Source organism: Lissotriton vulgaris, chromosome 7, assembly GCF_964263255.1.
Source record: "Lissotriton vulgaris chromosome 7, aLisVul1.2, whole genome shotgun sequence".
In the NCBI taxonomy this organism is placed as follows: Eukaryota; Metazoa; Chordata; class Amphibia; order Caudata; family Salamandridae; genus Lissotriton; species Lissotriton vulgaris.
In genome coordinates, this window is record NC_141695.1 from 10,990,469 (window position 1) to 11,012,986 (window position 22,518).

Consider the following 22,518-nt stretch of genomic DNA (forward strand, 5'->3'; position numbering starts at 1 on the left):
CTCAGAAAGGTTGGACATTTACTCCTTGCAAAGGCAAAAGTAAAACTTCTTCCAGGGTTGGGGAAAAAGTGGTTGGAGTGAAAGTCAACTTGTAAATGTTCAAAAGATTTTTGCATGAGTAAATCTACACATGCATATTTGCTTGTGCTAAAATACAGTTTGCTAATATTTCCTAGGAGTATGATTTCCTGGCCATCTACTGTAAATTGTTGTGAATTCATGAAAGCTGTAAATCTGCACTAATGCAAAGATGTACCATGAATGCACTCGTGTGACTTAATTTACAATTTGGGCCCCTAATTCGGTCTTGAGTTAACCAAGGCCTTTTGTTTTTATAAAAATTCATTCCTTCTCTCTGTCTCTCTCTCTCTCTCTCTCTCTGTGTCTCTCTCTCTCTCTCTCTCTCTCTCTCTCTCTCTCTCTCTCTCTCTCTCTCTCTCTCTCTCTCTCTCTCTCTCTCTCTCTCTCTCTCTCTCTCTCTCTCTCTCTCTCTCTCTCTCTCTCTCTCTCTCTCTCTCTCTCTCTCTCTCTCTCTCTCTCTCTCTCTCTCTCTCTCTCTCTCTCTCTCTCTCTCTCTCTCTCTCTCTCTCTCTCTCTCTCTCTCCTTGTTTTTAAAACATAAATAAATGGCATTGTCATTTACAATGCCAATAGCTTAATCTCTCGCAAATGAGAGACCTATTGCATTTGCACCCACACACAGAGAGCCCCGCCCCCACACACACACAGTCAGAGCCACACACACGCAGACAGAGCCACACACACGCAGACAGAGCCACACACACGCAGACAGAGCCACACACACGCAGACAGAGCCACACACACAGAGACTGAGCCACACACACACACACACAGAGACTGAGCCACACACACAGAGACTGAGCCACACACACACACACAGAGACTGAGCCACACACACAGAGACTGAGCCACACACAGAGACTGAGCCACACACACACACACAGAGACTGAGCCACACACACACACACACAGAGACTGAGCCACACACACAGAGACTGAGCCACACACACAGAGACTGAGCCACACACAGAGACTGAGCCACACACACACACACACAGAGACTGAGCCACACACACACACACACAGAGACTGAGCCACACACACACACACAGAGACTGAGCCACACACACACACAGAGACTGAGCCACACACACACACACAGAGACTGAGCCACACACACATAGACTGAGCCACACACACAGAGACTGAGCCACACACACAGAGACTGAGCCACCACACACACACAGAGACTGAGCCACACACACACACACACACAGAGACAGAGCCCCCCCCACACACACACACAGAGACAGAGCCACACACACACACACACACAGAGACAGAGCCACACACACACACACAGAGACAGAGCCACACACACACACAGAGACAGAGCCACACACACACACAGAGACAGAGCCACACACACACACACAGACAGAGACACACACACACAGAGACAGAGCCCCCCCCCACACACACACACACAGAGACAGAGCCACACACACACACACACAGACAGAGCCACACACACACACACAGACAGAGCCACACACACACACAGACAGAGCCACACACACACACACAGACAGAGCCACACACACACACAGACAGAGCCACACACACACACACACACACACACACACACACACACACACACAGACAGAGCCACATACACACACACACAGAGCCACACACAGACAGAGCCACACACACACACACACAGACAGAGCCACACGTAACCCCCACCCCAGGCTGAACCAATTGAGGGAAGGATTCATTTTAAGTGTATGACAGAGTGAACAAAAGGAGATAGGGAAGGGTAGAAATGTAAGGAGTGGCGTGGAGACAAAAGGAAGATAAGTGAACGGATGAACCCAAAGAAGCTAAAAGCAGGCACGAGGAGTGCACTACAGGGAGATTGAAGACACTGGAAAACAAACTTCTAAAGACAAAGTGCATGAGAATAAAGTGAGGGGGAAGGAGCACAGGAGGGTGTACATGAAAGCAAAAGATAAAAGAAGGCGGCGTAACACTGGCAGGGTACATCCATGCACATCTGATGCCTCAATGAGGCATCGGAGCGACTGAAGCACAAACACAGGTGGTCCTGGAGAGCAGGCCTTGTGCCTAGGCCGTATGCCACTCCACTGGCGTAACTAACGCAAAAGGATTCCTCCACTCCAAGGCAGACTACGGTGAGGGGTCACCATATCCATAGGACTTGGTATGAATAGGGTGCTCTGCAAAGTGTGTATGCCTGGAGGTGTGGGGCGACGCCATGCCCCTACCTGAAGAACTTTCCTCACGGTGAGTTTCACGTTCCTCTTCCTCGGAAGTGCTCCTAATGGATGGGAGAAGAGGAATTCCATTGATTCGGGACGGATCTGTTTGCGCTGTGCCAAGAGCCCGGAATCTTCGCAGGAACAAAATTGCCGCTTTTTCCCAATGCCCAACTGCCAGTGACGTCGCGCCTCTGACAGAGCGACTACACCAACGGAAGGGAAAGGGGAATTGGAAGAGAAAGAAGAGACACTCCAACTGCTATCTCCAAGTAATCTTCAGAGACTGCCACTGGTCCTCTTATTCCTTGAAGGGATACCTAATGCACAGATGGGAAGAGACTTAAACACCAAAACTCTACCACAAGCTCTATTTATCTACACTCTGATATTCTTCTACTATACCAGTGCTTAGTTGGAGTATTGCCTCTCTTCTGTGATGTAGTAGTGTAACTCTATGGAACTAGCAGGGAATGCGAATTGCTGAAATGAGAAAACAATCTTAGAATCAATTATTGTATGACTTTCTTTCTACTATCAGATACCTACTGAGACCTTTACCTTCTTTTTCGAAAGAGGATAATGTTGTGAGATATCTTAATCATTGAGGAGGAACTCTGACTCTTTTCCTAAAGTCCAGGAATGACTTGACAATGAAGTTCATACAAGGTCCTTAGTTGGCGCGCAAAAGGGGAACGGGGAAGAAAGGAGAGGGGAGGAAGAAATAAGGAAAAGCGCTAGGGAGGACAGGGCTCAAAGAGGACGTTGTAGTGAAGATTTAGTTCAGCGCAGCAACCAATGGAAAAGTCTTACTTGAAAAGTGGCGAAGACAAGACTGTTCCCAACCACTTAATTTTACAGTTCAACCTTGGAGATTGTCCACGCTGATACTTCTCAGCGCATGAAGAACTCTGGAACTCTGAAGGTGACTCCCTCGTACTTAGACTCTCACGAAGACTACAGGATTTCAGAGAGCCAAGTGAAACTAGCTCAGCCTCTCAAACAGAACAGCTACTGCTGACTGGGAAATTCGTGAAACGCTCTCTCAGGCACTAGACATAGGCGGAGAGACGGTTCTCGACGTGTTGCTTCAAACAGATTTAAATTGAAGTGCGCAGTGGAACCTGCGCGCGTCATCTAAATAGACTAGACTGTGAATGTAAAACAAAATGGAGTCGCAATCGTACCAATGCGGCGGCCATCTTGCAACGGTCAACTGACACTATAAATTATACCAACAATTGACCATTTGTGGTTTGATAACCACTCTAGGTCTTCTTTTTGAGGTACAAGACAAAGGCTTGTTCCAAATGGTAACAATCGTGTGGTTCCTGACACGCTGTGGAGGAGGGCGCCGCGCGGAGCCGGGGCTCATTAGGCTCCTTGGTTGCTAGGAGGCCTATTGAAGCGCCTACCTGGCTGACAGCTGAGCCCGTCCTTCGAGTGCTCGGTACCTGCTTACCTGTAATTATGGGCTGTGAGCTCTTGAGAAAACAGGAGAAGCGAGCACCCCTGCCCCCTGACAGCAACTGCCATTCCCCCCAAAGCACCCACTCTCTACCAGTGGAGACATCCAGCACCGGGGTACAGGCGGGAGCTGCAGGCAGGCCTCCCCTGTCAGGCACCCGCTCTCTGTCTCGCAGGCAACTCGATAGCACCCGCAGTGCTGTGTGCCGCGGGGATATTTACAACATGGGGTGGCGAGGGACAGAGTCTCTGAATTAAGCAGAAAGCTCTCACCCAGTCAAGAGATCAGGGCTAGATCCAACACCGTTTTTTAGCTCACTGCACCATCCCAGTTTCAGAACCTGGCTGTATGCAAATTAGTCTGTTCCTGTCCCAGTGCATGATGGGAACAGGGCAAACCAAACTACAAAAGCCAATTCTTACACTGGGAAGGAAACAAGCTCCCGGGGACCGGTTTCTGGCATTACAGCCGTCTTCGGCCCGGTTTGCTTGAATCCTGATGGTGCAATGAGCAAGGGTCTCCCATCTGAGAATACCCTTCCACGCTTAGGGTGGACAAAAATATTTACAACATGGGGTGGCGAGGGACAGAGTCTCTGAATTAAGCAGAAAGCTCTCACCCAGTCAAGAGATCAGGGCTAGATCCAACACCGTTTTTTAGCTCACTGCACCATCCCAGTTTCAGAACCTGGCTGTATGCAAATTAGTCTGTTCCTGTCCCAGTGCATGATGGGAACAGGGCAAACCAAACTACAAAAGCCAATTCTTACACTGGGAAGGAAACAAGCTCCCGGGGACCGGTTTCTGGCATTACAGCCGTCTTCGGCCCGGTTTGCTTGAATCCTGATGGTGCAATGAGCAAGGGTCTCACATCTGAGAATACCCTTCCACGCTTAGGGTGGACAAAAATATTTACAACATGGGGTGGCGAGGGGCAGAGTCTCTGAATTAAGCAGAAAGCTCTCACCCAGTCAAGAGATCAGGGCTAGATCCAACACCGTTTTTTAGCTCACTGCACCATCCCAGTTTCAGAACCTGGCTGTATGCAAATTAGTCTGTTCCTGTCCCAGTGCATGATGGGAACAGGGCAAACCAAACTACAAAAGCCAATTCTTACACTGGGAAGGAAACAAGCTCCCGGGGACCGGTTTCTGGCATTACAGCCGTCTTCGGCCCGGTTTGCTTGAATCCTGATGGTGCAATGAGCAAGGGTCTCACATCTGAGAATACCCTTCCACGCTTAGGGTGGACAAAAATATTTACAACATGGGGTGGCGAGGGACAGAGTCTCTGAATTAAGCAGAAAGCTCTCACCCAGTCAAGAGATCAGGGCTAGATCCAACACCGTTTTTTAGCTCACTGCACCATCCCAGTTTCAGAACCTGGCTGTATGCAAATTAGTCTGTTCCTGTCCCAGTGCATGATGTGAACAGGGCAAACCAAACTACAAAAGCCAATTCTTACACTGGGAAGGAAACAAGCTCCCGGGGACCGGTTTCTGGCATTACAGCCGTCTTCGGCCCGGTTTGCTTGAATCCTGATGGTGCAATGAGCAAGGGTCTCACATCTGAGAATACCCTTCCACGCTTAGGGTGGACAAAAATATTTACAACATGGGGTGGCGAGGGACAGAGTCTCTGAATTAAGCAGAAAGCTCTCACCCAGTCAAGAGATCAGGGCTAGATCCAACACCGTTTTTTAGCTCACTGCACCATCCCAGTTTCAGAACCTGGCTGTATGCAAATTAGTCTGTTCCTGTCCCAGTGCATGATGGGAACAGGGCAAACCAAACTACAAAAGCCAATTCTTACACTGGGAAGGAAACAAGCTCCCGGGGACCGGTTTCTGGCATTACAGCCGTCTTCGGCCCGGTTTGCTTGAATCCTGATGGTGCAATGAGCAAGGGTCTCACATCTGAGAATACCCTTCCACGCTTAGGGTGGACAAAAATATTTACAACATGGGGTGGCGAGGGACAGAGTCTCTGAATTAAGCAGAAAGCTCTCACCCAGTCAAGAGATCAGGGCTAGATCCAACACCGTTTTTTAGCTCACTGCACCATCCCAGTTTCAGAACCTGGCTGTATGCAAATTAGTCTGTTCCTGTCCCAGTGCATGATGGGAACAGGGCAAACCAAACTACAAAAGCCAATTCTTACACTGGGAAGGAAACAAGCTCCCGGGGACCGGTTTCTGGCATTACAGCCGTCTTCGGCCCGGTTTGCTTGAATCCTGATGGTGCAATGAGCAAGGGTCTCACATCTGAGAATACCCTTCCACGCTTAGGGTGGACAAAAATATTTACAACATGGGGTGGCGAGGGACAGAGTCTCTGAATTAAGCAGAAAGCTCTCACCCAGTCAAGAGATCAGGGCTAGATCCAACACCGTTTTTTAGCTCACTGCACCATCCCAGTTTCAGAACCTGGCTGTATGCAAATTAGTCTGTTCCTGTCCCAGTGCATGATGTGAACAGGGCAAACCAAACTACAAAAGCCAATTCTTACACTGGGAAGGAAACAAGCTCCCGGGGACCGGTTTCTGGCATTACAGCCGTCTTCGGCCCGGTTTGCTTGAATCCTGATGGTGCAATGAGCAAGGGTCTCACATCTGAGAATACCCTTCCACGCTTAGGGTGGACAAAAATATTTACAACATGGGGTGGCGAGGGACAGAGTCTCTGAATTAAGCAGAAAGCTCTCACCCAGTCAAGAGATCAGGGCTAGATCCAACACCGTTTTTTAGCTCACTGCACCATCCCAGTTTCAAAACCTGGCTGTATGCAAATTAGTCTGTTCCTGTCCCAGTGCATGATGGGAACAGGGCAAACCAAACTACAAAAGCCAATTCTTACACTGGGAAGGAAACAAGCTCCCGGGGACCGGTTTCTGGCATTACAGCCGTCTTCGTGTGCCGCGGGGAGGGGGGAGAGACGGGCGACACCCACCCATAGCCAAGGGGAGACCTGGTGCAGTGCCCAACCAGCCCCGCGAGAGCTCAAACCCACCGGCAGGATTCTATTTCGACACTGAATGACAGGCTATTGTGTGAGCAGCACAGGAGGGAAGCAGGAGGGGGAGAAGGAAGAAGGAAGAAGGTGAGAACGAAATAAGGGTGAGAACCTGGGAAAGAACTAAAGGCGAGAATCAGGGAAGAAATGAGGGTGAGAAACAGCTGCATGAGCGAAGACAACCGAGTAACATGCGACTGACTAGAATGGTGCATCTAGTTTTTGGACAAAATGAGTACAATCTATCTCTCTGCGTTTTCATTTAAAATTGAAAGAATTTCTACATGCAACATACACACAATAAATTCACCCCACGTAAGGATTGTCTGGAAACCTTTAGTGGGGTGATTGAAGGAATCCTGGCTGTTTTCATAGCCTTTGTTTTCAGCCATCTCTAAGTGCTGTAAAAAACGAGCATGGTGTGGGTGGCAGGGACGCAGGGCTGCGGAAGAGAGAGCGCTAAACACAGCCCCCGTAGCTGGGAAGCGTAGCTGCGACAGAGGGACAGACAGAGCCACCTCCCTGCCAGTCTTGGAGCAGATCTGGTTACATGGTGATTGTTTGGCTCCTCCCTTTATATTCAGCAATCAGTGAACAGGGAATCGGCATCATCTCAAGGACGACACGGGGATAGCTGCACATGAGCACGCCGCACAGCGCTATGCAAAATCTGTGTACTCGGCGCTGCACAACGAAGAACAGCTTCTAGGCCATGGACGCTTGCCTAGCTACAGACGCGGAAACCCTCACACTGCTTAATACTATCAAAAAAGGCAGCTGCTTGTTTATATTTGCATCGCGCTTTCACTTTAGCGCGATGCAAAAATAAACATGTGACTGCCTTTGCCAATCCCAAATTTAAAACAAGCACTCACCTGAGGATGACTTCTTCCGGAGGCGGTCGGCCTGAAATGGCTGCCGCAAAGCTCCGACATTTTCGCGATTCGGGGGCGTGTTTTTAGCAGTTGAGTGACGGATGAAGTCACAGCTTAAAAACTGCAAAAAACACGCCCCCGAATCGCAAAAAGACGGGGTTTGAACTGAGTGATGCCCCTCTCCTCCAATGGCTGGCCTCCGTTTAGGAAGCCAGCCAATGGAGAAGAGGGGCGGGTTCAAGCCCCCATACTGCAAACAAAAAATCTCGGACTCCGCCCACTGCTTACGCAGTGCGACGATAGTCCGAGACCTAAAAAAAAGAAAATACATGCATTGACAAACGAAAAAGTGGACCACCAATGGCAGAATTATTGATTTTGCCAATGTTTGTTTATTTTCATGTTTCCCATAATGTTCACCAAACTGGTTGCATTGATTTTCTATTCTGAATATTTTTTAGGAATACTAGCATGGATCAACATATTTTAATAGATGACGCTTTAAAGAAATTAAACCAACAAATTTCACAGTATTTCCTTCTTGGATTTGTTTTGTGAACATTTTATTTTGAAAGCAAAGACTCTTCAAGCTTGTGCAAATATTTGCATCTACGCGGATCAATCTGGCCGCATTATACGTAGCCTCATATTGTCAAACTTTGAAAATGTGTGTACACATTTTTATACTGGGACCACTGTCAGTAGTGCCGCTTACATTTACCCTAATAAAAAAGGCTTTGCATCAGTGAACCATAAATGCAAGTGCAATCAGCATTAACACATGGACACACGCATTACCTTAACTGCAGACAGCGCCCTTCCCTGATCCATAATCTGGTACTGTAAACTGGCAGCCAAAGATTTGTGCTGCAGGGGGTTGGGCCTACTTGTCCCAAAGACAAAATACACATGAAATCTTTTTGTGCTTGACCCCAAAGAATATGTCCTGGGCGTCGGTCTATAGGCACACAAAATCCCTGCTGTGAGGTTTTAATCTGTTTTACATTAATCCTCACCTACATCCACTGGCCGGTGAGGTGAGGGGGCGGGGGGAAGGCAGGTAGACTGGGGGAGTAGAGCTGTCTCAGGTCCAACTATGTTAGGGTAGGTTGGAGGAGTGGAGAAAGGGAGAGGGGTCCTGCTCGAACTCCTGCTACAGTGAGCAAGAAATAGTCCTGAGGTGGTCCCAGAGTGGCTGCAGGCATCAAGGGCCCGTTCTATCTAGGTCAGTCGGTACTGCTCTCTGCGTTTGTGGGTTAAAGCACTCATAGGTATGCCAGGCAGGACAAGTCTGGGAAGTCTTGAGTAAGAAACTGTATACATGCTCCCCATGTGTTATCGAATTGGGTGAGCCTGTGTTCTACGGTCATTGTTAATGTTTCCATGCCTAATAAAGCCCAGAGCTTATGTAGCCAATCAGCATGGGTCGATGTCTGTGTACCGCTCTTGCATAATGACCTGCTTGGCCGTACAGAGTGCTAAGGTAAATTGCCTTCCCTGTCGCAGAACGCAGTGGATAAGTCAGAGCATTGGGTAGACGTAACAGTTTGTAACTAGAGAATTTGGGTAGGTCTGTCACATACTTTTAATTAATGTCTGTCAACACCTCTGCCCAGTGCATTTAAAATGTAGTTTAGGGCAATGCCAAAGAAGGTGGATCAGCGTTCCTAGGTGGTATCATTTGCGCCAACAACTATTGTCCCCTTCAGGCTTCCATTTAGCCGGGGGTGTAGTGCCAGTTATGCGTCAGGGCAGTCTTTGGATCTGGCTCTGAAGGGATTAGGTCCCTAATTAGTCTCTATACCCACAACAGAACACTTCGCTCGTCCTCTAGAAATTTGCTCACTGTCCCTAGATTCAGAAGGGCGAGATGGGGAGGAAGAGCCTTCTCCACCCTGGCACCTAAATTATGGAACTCTCTCCCCTCTGAACTTTCCAGCCAACCATCTCTTGCGATCTTCCGTAAACTTCTGAAGACCTGGCTCTTCTCCCAGGTTTACTAAATTCTGTGGTATAAGCTGCCTGTTAATGTCTGTATGTTGCCTGCACCTTGATGCCCTTGGGGTTAAGTCTGCGCATTACAAGTCATCCTTGATTCATTCATTCATTCAGTTTACTTTAGGGCAGAGGTCTTCAAAGTTTAGAATGCCAAGACCCCCCAACCCCCCCCCCCCCCCATCCCCCCCCTCCAAGATTTTCAGGCATAAGGACCCCCTCCTGACAAAAATTTCTAAACCTGCAGGCAGGGCTACAGGAATTATGAGGCAGGATAGGACCAAATTACACGACCTGCTTGACCAATTTGTGTGGGAAGAAAATTTAAATAATGTTATGTGATGCCGCGTATTTTGGGTGAGCATTGCTACATTATTTTCACACACATTAACACTGAGAAACGATTTCACCCTATCAGTACCAGTTTGAAACCAAAATACAGCAATTAACATCATAAAGCTGTCTATTTAACCTTTGTGATGGACCTTCCACTCCACAGGAATACGTGCTGCCACATTAGAAGCTCACGCTCCCCCCTGGCCGGGACCAGCAGGGGTCCCTTAAAACCCTGGCGGTCTTGTGCAGAGTTAAGCAGTTTATGTATGCCGCTTTCCTCTCACCCCCCTCCCTTCCATCCCCCTCTCCTCTCCTAATCCTGGATCCCCCTCTCAATTTACAGTCCACTTCTACCACCCCTTTTTACAATTTCTGAACTCTCCCCATTCAACCTCTCACTTCACCTTAAACCACCTTCTGCCATTCTGTCTTTTCACTTCCCTCATCGCTAACAGTCTCTCACATTTATCGCATGGCCTCTCTGGCCCCATCACCTCCCGTGCCACTCAGCACTTCTCATTCACCTCAAGTCTTTACACTCAAATTTTTGTCTATTTGTATCTTACACCTGTTCAGTCCTCCATTCATCTTCCACGAAGTTGTTCTTCCACACCTTCTTGAACCAACGTCCCCCTCCCCTGTTACCTCGGCACCAGTGCCTAATTTGAGCAGGTGGTTTCCAGTGCTTGGCACTGGCACCTAATTGTGAACACTAGCACTATGAGAGACTGCCACATGGTGGCTCTGTCTAATCTGTGTAATTTAGAGATGAGCAGAACAGCTGTTTATTATTTCGATATACATTAAAAATGTAAACTCCTGACACCCATGCCTTTCTTATAGCTTTGGAGGCTTGAAATAGTCTGAATAGTCACACTTGTACAAGTGTTATGGTTCGTAGTTGCAAAGGTATGGTCATTGGGCGGTCAAGCAAGGCAATGGATGGGTGAATAGAGTTGCAGTGGCCTACTGGTCAGGGCCCTGACACATGTCTTATTACAAATTAATCACTACTCGGCACCCAACCCAGTACTCCCTCTCTTCCCCTATCACTGCTGTCCCACACCCAGTCCTATGAATACAGTTGCCAGCTCATTATTTTAATTGCCCAGATGGTACAAAAATAAGCAGTCACCTAAAGCTGTATTTTCAGCACTTATCTGTACATACTTAGAACAGCAAATAAGAATAGAAAGCACTTTTAATTGTGTTCTAGGGCTGCCTCAATGACTGATAATTAAAGGGAACTAAGATAGAAAAGTCACATTACAAATGAATACATATTTTTTTATTTATAACTCTATTTAGTGTCAAGAGGACGTCTTTGCAGGCTCTTTAAACAACTCAGGGCTGGTATTTTCTTTTGGCAACCCTACTTTATATTCCTTTTCACGAAATGCGTTCTCACACTACCCCAGTAAATGTAAAATACAAATGTATGGCATAGGCAGAGTGGAACCCTGAAGCCTCTGTAACCAGTTTACAAAAGGTACGTAAATATGCTAATGGTCTTTAATGACCTGTGACAATCTCGGGCTGTGCCGGAGATAAGACTCCAGACACTGCCCAGCCGAACCCCCAGCAGCTCCAACTGCACTGCAGCAGCCCGGGCTGAGACACACGGCGGGGGAGGAGGGGAGCTGAAGATATGGGCCTGGGCAGAAGTGTGAAGGGAATGCGCGACCCCCTTTTTATCACTCCACGGCCCCCCTGGGGGTCACGCCCCACAGTTTGAATACTCCACATTTCGAATACCCCTGATTAAGGGTCTCCTTCCCAGAAGCACTAAAGGCTGAAGTGCAGGATCTGTGAAAGATGCCTGACCATGCCTTGGGGGTAAAGGAGCGCTGTAACTAATCCTTGAAAGCAGATGTTTCCTACTGCACTCTTATCAGACGCAAGACTTCCTGCGGCACTCTTGCTCCAACCACAGCAGGTACCTCCTACGGCACTCCTGCTTCAACCGCAGCAGGTACCTTCTGAGGCACTCCTGCTTCAACCACAGCAGGTACCTCCTATGGCACTCCTGCTTCAACCGCAGCAGGTACCTCCTACGGCACTCCTGCTTCAACCACAGCAGGTACCTCCTGCGGCACTCTTGCTCCAACCACAGCAGGTACCTCCTACGGCACTCTTGCTCCAACCACAGCAGGTACCTCCTACGGCACTCCTGCTTCAACCACAGCAGGTACCTCCTGCGGCACTCTTGCTCCAACCACAGCAGGTACCTCCTGTGGCACTCTTGCTCCAACCACAGCAGGTACCTCCTACGGCACTCTTGCTCCAACCACAGCAGGTACCTCCTACGGCACTCTTGCTCCAACCACAGCAGGTACCTCCTGCGGCACTCTTGCTCCAACCACAGCAGGTACCTCCTACGGCACTCCTGCTTCAACCACAGCAGGTACCTCCTGCGGCACTCTTGCTCCAACCACAGCAAGTACCTCCTGTGGCACTCTTGCTCCAACCACAGCAAGTACCTCCTGTGGCACTCCTGCTTCAACCACAGCAGGTACCTCCTGCGGCACTCTTGCTCCAACCACAGAAGGTACCTCCTATGGCACTCTTGCTTCAACCGCAGCAGGTACCTCCTACGGCACTCCTGCTTCAACAGCAGCAGGTACCTCCTACGGCACTCCTGCTTCAACCGCAGCAGGTACCTCCTGCGGCACTCTTGCTCCAACCACAGAAGGTACCTCCTATGGCACTCTTGCTCAAGTCGACATGAGAAATTAATATGAATGCAATTCTATGTTCGAATGAGCTGCAGATCTCACACAGTGCATTAGATCGCCACCTGGTGTTGGGCTCGGATGATTGCATGTTATTGTCGTCTTGGCAGAAGTCTTTGTAGTCACGAGATAGGTGATTCCTCCTTTGGACGATAGTGCGCATGGGCATCTGCTCCATCCTTAGATTGTTTTTTTCCGCCACTGGGTACCAATGCAACTTTTCCGCTCCGGATCGAAAGTACTTCTAAGTATTTCGAAACGTCAGAAAACGTACTTCAAACTCTGCTGAACAACTTTCGACATAAAGGAACATCGACTACATCTCATCAGCTTGATTCCGGTCGTCGACGTGGGCCGTTGGGCCTATCCACGCAGTGAGGCCTACATCTCATGGAAAGGACACCGTTCAAGAAATTACCCCAGTGTGGAGCAAAATTCCCACACAGTGGCCATCACAAGGTCTGTAACCTGGGTCTATCACCAGAACACGACGAGTCCAGCTGTCCGGCCTGTGCATCTTTTCGATCCAAGAAGACTATTCGAGATCGAAGGGCCCGTCGACATATCATGCATTGATCAGCTATGGAACCAGACAACATCTTCGATGAAGGTCCAGATGTCCCCGAGGAGGATTCCGAAGATCTCGAAATTGTAGCTGGGGCTGACGACTCCGATGACTCCATACCATCGGGTCAACACGTGAGTACTACTGCCCTGCCCCATCCCCAACACCCAAATCGAAGGCAAAGGTCAACACTCCGTCTCCGGGGCCCAGTCGCGACCGAAAAACTACTTCAGAAGCCCAACCTTCGAGCTCTGCTCCGAAGAAAATACAAAAGCCTTCCGGTAGCTTGGGACCGAGTAAACCGCAAAGGCCGGTACCACCAGTTCCATTGGAACCGAAACTAAAAAGTCCCGGTTCCGAAAATAACTCGGAAACCGTTGACTCTGAAAGATAAATCGGCTCTGAATATAAAAAAGACCGTTTCCGACGCTCCCACGCCGACTAAACCAGCTTCGGCTCCAAAGCCAAGATCTTCGCCAAAGGACTCTACCACAACTCCTAAGGCTAAATACACACAAAGGACACAACCACGCTCCAAACCGAAAAAATCGGCACCAAAAGCGGTTCCTGAGGATGAGGAGCTTTTTCACCCTGATCCTCGACATAAAAAGATCTATATTGACCCAGACACAGGATATGTGTCTACTGGGCCACACAGAAAGAGGAAATTGGATACAGCACCGCCACAACCAGTGCCTGTAAAGAAGGAGGACTCTGCTACATCACCTATGTGCCCTTCTTCTCCTATACCTCAATCTATCTCTCCTCGTCTTCCTTCACCACCTCACAATTTTCCACCTCATTTCTCACCACAACATACACCTCCTCATAATAATGACGATGATGATATTATGGGGGAAGGGGATGACCCAAATGACCCTTTTAACTACCCAACAGATCCACCTGACTGGGAGGACCCAATCCCACCAGATGTTCCTCATCCATATGCATACCCATCCAAACCTTCTCCTCCTGAAGATAATATTGGGTTTGGACCCTTACTCAATAGAGCTGCCATCCATCATGGGGCCACAATGCACTAGAATGAGGCAGAAGAGGATTTTCTACTTGACACTTTTGAGCAAGCCCAGAGGTCCGTGCAAATTCTACCTATGATCAAAGGAGTAATTAAGCATGCACCAGAAGTGATTAAGGATCCTGTACTGGCTAGAATCATAAACCCCAGAATAGAAAAGAAATATAGGCCTGTTCCTGGGGATCCTGCATACGTTAAAGGACAGTTACCTTTAGACTCACTGGTCGTTTCCAATGCTAGAAAAAGGGCAAACTCACGAACATCAGGTGATGCACCACCTCCTGATAAAGAGTCAAAGATGATAGATGCTTCAGGTAAGAGAGTAGCTGCCCAAGCAGGTAACACATGGCGCATAGCTAATACACAAGCCCTCCTCGCATGATAAGACAGGGCTCATTGTGATCAGCTAGAAACTCTCCTACAGCATCTACCTGATCAATATAAAGCACAAGCTAATGACCTTATCCAAGAAGGTAAGCTAATTTCAAATGCTTCCATCAAGTGCGCACTTGATGCAGCAGACACTGAGTCTAGAGCAATAAACACTAGCGTCCTCCTCAGATGACATGCATGGCTACGCATCGCAGGATTTAAGCAAGAGGTACAAACTACCATATTAAATCAACCATTTAATCAGCAGCAGCTTTTTGGCTCAGCTGTAGACACCGCACTTGAAAAAATGAAAAAAGATACTGAGACTGCCAAATCTATGGGAGCTTTGCAGTCCACACAAACAAAAGGCTCATTTTGTTGCTCCTTTTATAGAGGAGCCTCCAAACAAGCTGGAGCAGACAACTCAGCTTCTTTTAAAAACAATACACTATCATCCTCCAATAAAGGATACTTTAGAGGAGGCTACAGAGGCAATAACAACAAAGGCAGAGGTAGAGGTAATAACAACAATCGGACCTCTTCAACACAAAGCAGTGACTTCCTTCCGCTCCCCCAACCGCATTCCACTCTGGTAGGGGGAGAATAGCACAGTTCCTACCGGTCTGGAATTCCATCACAACAGACAAGTTTGTAAGACAGATTATCCAACATGGCTACTGCCTAGAACTCACAGTTACCCTTCCACATATGCCACCCAGACAGCGTCCAATGTCCACAGAACATCTGACGCTGCTCCAACAAGAGGTTCTCTCATTGCTTCAAAAAGACGCAATAGAAATAGTTCCATTACAACACCAAGGGACAGGGGTTTGTTCGCTGTATTTCCTAATACCCAAGAAGGACGGGACATTAAGACCAATCCCAGACCTCAGAAAGGGGGAATATCTAGCACAACAGTGGAACCAGGCTCAAGGACAACTTACAGACCTTGTGTTGGTAGACAGCTGCACACATCGCTCTCTGCAGTGGTGGAACACCAAAAACTCATCCATTGGGCGGCAGTTCCTCAAGCCAGTTCCACAAATAGCGCTTACAACAGATGCATCCCTGACCGGATGGGGGAGATCCCATTTCCTACACCATAAAACTCCAGGAAAATGGACCACTCAACAAAAAGTGCTCCACATCAATCACCTAGAGCTGCTAGCAATATTCCTTGCACTCAAGTCCTTCCAAGTACATGTACAGAACAAAGCTGTCTTAATCCGGACGGGCAACATGACCGCCATGTACTACATTAAAAAAAACAAGGAGGCACACATTCTCCTCAACTGTCCCAGCTTGCACAAAACATTTGGAGATGGGCCATTCCAAAAAACATATATCTGCTAGCAGAAAAACTTCCAGGGGTTCACAACCAGATTGCAGATCTATTAAGTCCACAGACACAACAGATTCACGAATGGAAACTACATCCACAAGTTCTTCAACCATTCTTTCACAAGTGGGGTCACCCAGACATAGATCTGTTTGCCACACACGAAAACGCAAAATGCCCAACCTTAGCCGCCAGGTTTCCAAACCAGAGGTCCAAGGGCAGTGCGAAATGGATGAACTGGTCTGGCAGATTTGCGTACGCTTTTCCGCCACTCCCATTAATACCACTAGTAGTGCGCAAACTAAAACAACAGTCTCTCAAAATGATCCTAGTAGCTCCCACATGGGCACGCCAACTGTGGTTCACAACGCTACTAGAACTCTGTCTAGTTCCACACCAAAGACTGTGCCTGACACCATCCATGCTAACGCAGAACCATGGAGACATCAGGCATCCAGATCCAAGTCAACTGAATCTAGCGATCTGGCTCCTGAAGTCTTTGAGTTTGGTTACCTTAACCTGCCACCAGACTGTATGAATATCATTAAAGAAGCCAGAAGACCTTCTATTCGAGCTTGCTATGCAGCAAAATGGAAGAGATTTGCCATTTACTGCAACAATAATCAAGCCGATCCCCTGGATGCTTCCATCCAGAACATCATATGTAGGCTTTCCTGTTTTCAGTTTCTATTTTTGGTAAATTCTGGTGGGGTTTTTTCAGTGTTTTCAATATCTTAAAAAACAGTTGTTATCAGTGGTTACACATTTTCGCGCCACTAAAAACAACAGAAAAAGGGGTTTTCCGGTGTTTATGGAACATTTTACTTTTATTATTGAATGCTTTCTGCACTGAAAGAACATGGTATATAGACAGTGTACTTATAGTGTATATGAGGTCCAAATAGATTTTTGCAAATTAATCTTATTGTAGTACACCATACAATACTTCTTCAGTGTGTCTTTGGGTCATGTGCGCTCGCTCTTTCCTTCCCATGTAACCTTCTGTGAAAAGGCCCTCTCAGCATTCATAGCCAATTGGGCTGAGAACCATCAGCTAGGGGACATAGTTGGGATGACTCTTTCTTTGATGCCATATAAAGCTTGAAATGATTAATATTTGCATTTTAGTTCCTGTGCATACAGTGCACCAGAATGGATTAAAAAGTCAATAGCATCCCTCATTAACTCTTAAGATTGTAAAGATGCTTTCAGCATACCATCTAACAAGTGGCAAGGATCTACTACGGGGAATAACTTCAGCTCGGGTATCAATTTTGACAGGTCATCACACAACTTTTTTATATATGTAGCTGAATCCCTGCAAATACAAACAATATAACTTCAATCTTTGTTGAACTTGGAAAGAACCTTTTTTGCAGAGCATTACAAGTGACACTGCGTTCCATGTTTTCCACAAGTCTGGTGTCATGTTTTCACCACTATCCCATATATACTTGTCACTATACCTTGCATTGAATGTTTAAAGCCTGAGGTGTTGGCAATTCACCTACTATCAATACTGACTCACTAGAAATTATGGTCTGATGTATTAAGGGTTTTTACCCATTCTGTGGGTAAATGTGATGACACATATTAGGATAGATGTTTATAAAACCAGCCATTTTACCTATCAGTGAAAGAATCAAATGCAGCCAAAATATCAAATATGAGTTTGATATTTCCTGATTCTCTATAGTTTATAAAATAATTAAAGTAGACCTAAAACATGAAACTAAACCCTGCATCTTTAGACCAAAGGCCACAAAACTGAAAAAGTAAAACGAAGAAGAAACAATACTTTAGTGGCATCCCTAAAGAACAAAACTCAAGCAGAATAATGTTAGCCAGTCTTTCTTTCTGCTAGCTTGTATAACAAAGTTACATTGTATTGACCCCTTCAGGAAGAAAAAATGACTCTTTCACTCTCTTTTTCCTTTCTTGGAATGGCATTTAGTTTGTGGTTGTCCAGGTGTTTTTTCAGTGTTTATATGTTTTCACCGGTGAGAGCTATTTTTTCTATCAGTGGGGTTTTATCAGTTATTATAGGTTTAAACCTAAAACCCCACAGCCTAATCATATGTTACCTACTACACTTAGTTTAGTTTAGTTTGTTTAGTTTGTATAGCGCAAACAGCTACCCAACAAAGGGTTTCCCGGCGCTTGTGATTCAGAGGAGGAAGTTTGGACAACTGACTAGATGTTAAACAGCCAAGTTTTAATGGCTTTTCTGAAACTGATATGATTGACCTCTGAGCGCAAAGCCTGTGGCATAGAGTTCCACAGGGAGGGGCCAAGGTAGGCAAAGGATCTTACAAAGAAATAATCTAGCATATTCATCCATATGATTACATCTTGCAGCCATTGCCCCATATCTACAAAATAGACAACATCTGTCATCATTCAGAGTGCCTGCAATTAAAGCATTTATGGAAGGATTAAAAAGAATAATTCCTCCTAGGTTACCACCCTCTCCAGAGTGGAACCTAAACATTGATCCTACCAGGTTCATGGGACCGCCTTTTGGACTTTTTACACAAATGTGAACTGCAATTTCTCACATGGAAAACAGCTTTCCTTATTGCTTTTACCTCTCTCAGGAGAGTAAGTGAGATTCAAGCTTTCACTATACAAGAACCATTTTTGCATCCACCATAACAAAGTGGTCCTAAGAACAAATCCCTAAGTCCTTCCTAAAGTCATTACTCCATTTCATCTAAACCAATCAGTAGAATTGCCAGTGTTTTTTCAAAACCTTGACTCGGTAGCAGAGAGAGAGCTCTACACACACTAGACGTAAAATGAGCTCTTCTCTATTACATTGATAGGACCGAATCCTTTCGAAAAACAAAACAATTGTTTGTATCTTTCTCACCACCACATAAAGGCAACCCCATTTCTAAAGCTGGAATTGCAAGGTGGATTGTAAAATGCATACAAATATGCTATCAAAAAGCATAACGTACATTAACAATTCCTCCAAGGGCGCACGCCACACGCAAACTAGGAGCATCTATGGCTTTCCTAGAGAACATTCCCCTGGATGACATCTGCAAGGCAGCAACATGGTCTACAATACACACCTTCACTAAACACTGTTGTGTTGATGTGCAAGCCAAGCAGCAAGCTGCAGTAGGCCAAGCAACAGATACAGGTGACTACCGCTAGGGGAGACACTGCTGTATAATGATGCACAGTGTCAGATCTGCAGCTCATATGCCTCGAACCGAAAATGCTACTTATCAGTATGCATCTGTTCTTGGCATGTAGAGCTGCAGAGTCTCACATGCCCATCGCCTCCCCGGGACCTGTATCTGTTCCAGTTCCATCTTACTTCGATGCACACGCATGGACATCCTTTTTTCTCTCTACTAACTCCATCATTTCCCATCATGGCGAAAAACAATCTAAGGATGGAGCTGATGCCCATGCGCACTATCGTCCAAGGGAGGAGTCACCTATCTCGTGACTACAAAGACTTCTTCCAAGACGACAACAACCTGCAATCATCCGAGCCCAACACCAGGTGGCGATCTAATGCACAGTGTGAGACTCTGCAGCTCTACATGCAAAAATCAGATGCATACTGGTAAGTAGCATTTTACTTTTTTGTTTTTCCCAATACGTGTTGCGCAGCAGCTCAATATACGGCCTATAACGCCCACATTGCAGGTCTGTAGGTCTGTCTTTCCCACTTCCACAGGGCCACCACGCCTGCACATTCCATTCCCTCTCATGGAAACAGGAAGGTTATTATCTATTTTGCACAGTAGAAAAGCCACCGAAATACTCCTAATATGAAGGCCACTTACCAAACACAGTATGGTGTTTTGCAGTACACAATGGCTGCTGACCAATCACAGGCTACCATAGTTGTTAGTTAAGGAAAGCCTCTGCCAGTGACGGGCTGAGTGCCGTAGACCAGCCACATGGAGCCCACATGCTTGAGATGCGCCTTCCGCAGGCGAGAATGATTGCCTGTCAAGTGGCGCTTCTTGTGCAGCGCCTGGATACAGACCAGGCCTGCTTCGAGTAACAACCTGTCTGAGAATTTACTGAGGAGGAAGGTATTCCATGAAGAGATGTGATGAAATCTGAAGGGCAGGTAGCAGGATCTTATTAGATACACTTCATTTGCATTTACTTGAAGAGTTATTTCCTGCAGGTGGATGAATTATGAAATGAGTTATTAAAAAACCCAATCTATTGTGCAAGCCACATGTGTATTGAGGGAGAAATTAAAAAGAAGTAGAATTTCCATTATGGACGTGGTAAATGTTTTATTGTGAAAATCTGTCGAAGAGAAATGATGTGTAATGTTAATATTTATTACCATGTAACATGCAGAAATCATTTCTTTTCTTTTTTAGCGGTGTAAAATGGAGATACGCATCACTAAGAAGACAGACCACGTGGAATCATGACAACATGGCTTTATCTTCAGTTTAATAATATATGAACACTTTTAGTGTAATTCAATTCATTATTATGTTTCCTGTTTCTCATTGGGCCATGTTTTAGCATTTTTAGCACTTTCGACATACAGCCGTGCACAAGGACGTCCAGGAACCCAGTACCTTCATAAATCATAACAATCCCTTTTGTACTGCTAGTTAGAGAGATCTAACCAACTTTGTTGTTGTTTGACTGATTGAATCTCAATTGTACAAATTGCCTCGTCTGATCAGACGCATTTATTCCGGCTACTTGTGGTTGCTGTGCAACAGCAGGTGAGCTGAAGAATTAAAGTCTTTGGAAATCACAACTGAGTGTGCTTGTATTTCCTGGAGTTAATTGAAATAATTAAGTGAGCTCTCTGCACCATTTAAGCATGTCGGTGGCTCAAGCGTTACGGATGCAATCGGAGTCCTGTTTTGGATTTACAATCCATGAGGCTGATGGAGAGTACTGTTGCAACAGATCTGTTCTGGGCCAGTGACATAGGCAGGGAGTTGGCCATCAATAATTATTTTCTTACAGCGATGGTCCGTTTGTAGCCAGAGAAAGAGTTGGAGTTAGTTCTGCAGCGTGGTGAAAGTTACATCATGAGATGTTCTTGAGGAAGGAGCTCCGCGTGTTGGCAGATCACGAATGCACACTGACCAAAAGGTTGGGAAAATGAACAAGATATACTAGTTTTGCAGGGTGAATATTTTTGGATTCACATGCTGTGCTTTGTTCTGTCATCTAGTGGTTGGATCTGGAATTCTTCTGTATGTCCTTTTTTTCCCTTCTTGGACGTCAAGGACAATTTGGTACGTCCCTCCCCTTGTGACATCAGATGTATGCCCTGGAAACCCCAATGCATGGTCTCCAAGTTCAGATTCCTTTTTCCGTTGTTGAGTTTAGAAGCAAAAATGAGGAGCGCCAGTATTCAGAAAATGCACCAACGAATCATTGAGAGAAACTGTGAGGAAAGGAGATAAGAGATTTTGAGACACCGAAGAAAACCAGAGGAAATATCGTGGTGACTGAGTTTCCATCAAAGGTTTTTATTGAAAGAATCAAGCACGTGGTCAGATAATGTGTATTCAGGTACCTACTGCTTTGGGGAGATTGAGAATACCTCCTTTAGATTTTGCCCATTGTGTCACTACAACTTTTCACAAAAATATAGTCACGAAGCTTGGAACTTGTACCTGTCAAAAGATCAGAGAGAGTGATAGCCGCACCCCCTGCACTCGGTGCGGTCACTTGAGCGGCACCATTCTGGTAGGTGTCTTAAGAAAGGCCTTTCGCCCATTCCCCCGTGCCATGGACCTTTTCTTCCATGATATGCTTGATAGATAGGGCGCCTCTGCCCCTGATTTAAATTCGAGATAACTGACCAGTGTGTTTTCTTTTGGACAATTGTGGCCTATCTGAGTGAAAGGACTAGAGTGTAACACTTCTTTTGATGGAGAGCTTTAAAGCCTGCTAGGATGGGTTTCATCCCCAGTATTGCTCAACATCTAGTAGTTGCAGGGAGTGTTCCAGGTGAAGTTAGTGTTTTTGGCTGATTTGGCCTGCTGATATTTCTTGCCACAGCCTAGCCTCCGGACTACTTTCTCTGGAGTTGCGCTATCTATTACACAGCTTGATGTGTGCGCTAGCCTTGACGCCTCAATGATCTAGTAGCCAAAACTTGAGCCTTACCTGGGCTTGGGTTGCAGATTTTGGCAGGTGCCATACTCGCTTGAAGATTCTGGTAGTTATTTTGTTCAGTATGTTAAGGTTGGTCTCCAGCATAATCTCTTGGCCATATGTTAGTTTGTGATTTTGGCTTTTGTTACTGTTAGGAACGGGGTTAGGCTCACTAACAACTTCAACATTGAGTGAGAGAAATTGAGGGAAAGAGAAGGAAAATCCAACATTGAAGAGAAATTAGAAGTCAATCCCTCTACTTCGATTAACGGGCGCTCGAGGTCCAGCACAAGAAACTTTAACTCTAGGCCAAAATGGTGGCTCAGTGACAAAAGAAGAAAGACTTAGACGGGTTGTTGAAACAGTTCTG

The 22,518-nt window shown here is 46.4% G+C and overlaps 1 protein-coding gene across 1 annotated transcript in view; it reads left to right on the forward strand.

Moving 5' to 3' along the window:
- LOC147700504 (double-stranded RNA-specific adenosine deaminase-like) overlaps positions 1 to 20,787 on the forward strand; it is a 131,970-nt gene extending 111,183 nt beyond the window's left edge. The window contains exon 8 of the mRNA XM_086929652.1: positions 20,396 to 20,787. The gene's annotated coding sequence lies outside the window, so the exon portion shown is untranslated. The remainder of the gene's footprint in view (positions 1 to 20,395) is intronic.
- Positions 20,788 to 22,518: the final 1,731 nt, after the last annotated feature.